This window comes from Rhipicephalus microplus, chromosome X, assembly GCF_043290135.1.
Source record: "Rhipicephalus microplus isolate Deutch F79 chromosome X, USDA_Rmic, whole genome shotgun sequence".
NCBI lineage: Eukaryota > Metazoa > Arthropoda > Arachnida > Ixodida > Ixodidae > Rhipicephalus > Rhipicephalus microplus.
In genome coordinates this window covers 9,321,051-9,321,423 of record NC_134710.1, presented here as the reverse complement: position 1 = coordinate 9,321,423, position 373 = coordinate 9,321,051, and the positions used below count along the sequence as shown (strand labels likewise).

General features: G+C 40.5%; 1 non-coding gene across 1 annotated transcript; it reads right to left on the bottom strand.

The window, feature by feature from the left end:
* Positions 1-300: 300 nt before the first annotated feature.
* TRNAT-UGU (transfer RNA threonine (anticodon UGU)) lies at positions 301-373 on the bottom strand. Its single transcript has one exon. It is a non-coding gene; the product is annotated as a tRNA-Thr (tRNA).

Here is a 373-nt window from a genome sequence, read left to right as displayed (position 1 = left end):
ACGAGTGTGAAAACACTCTTTTATGCGCATGTTTGGCGTCACGTAGCACGTGAACTAATTATGAGCGGGCAGCTGATAAATAGTCCCTCGTATACAACCTAATAACACCAAGTCTGCCAGTACGAGACCCTCGTTTATTGAAACGAGGGAAAGAAGTGTATACCTAAGGGCTCGTTTTTCTGTGTTTTAACGCAATATTAATGAGATCTAACAGACAGTAATGCTAAGGAATGTACAGGGGAAGTTATTAGAACCAATAGAATTTAAATAAGAAGAAAGAAAAGTGGATAAAAAATAATCAGCCGTGAGCAGGAATCGAACCTACGACTTTCGAATAACACGTTCGATGCTCTAACCACTGAGCTACCACAGC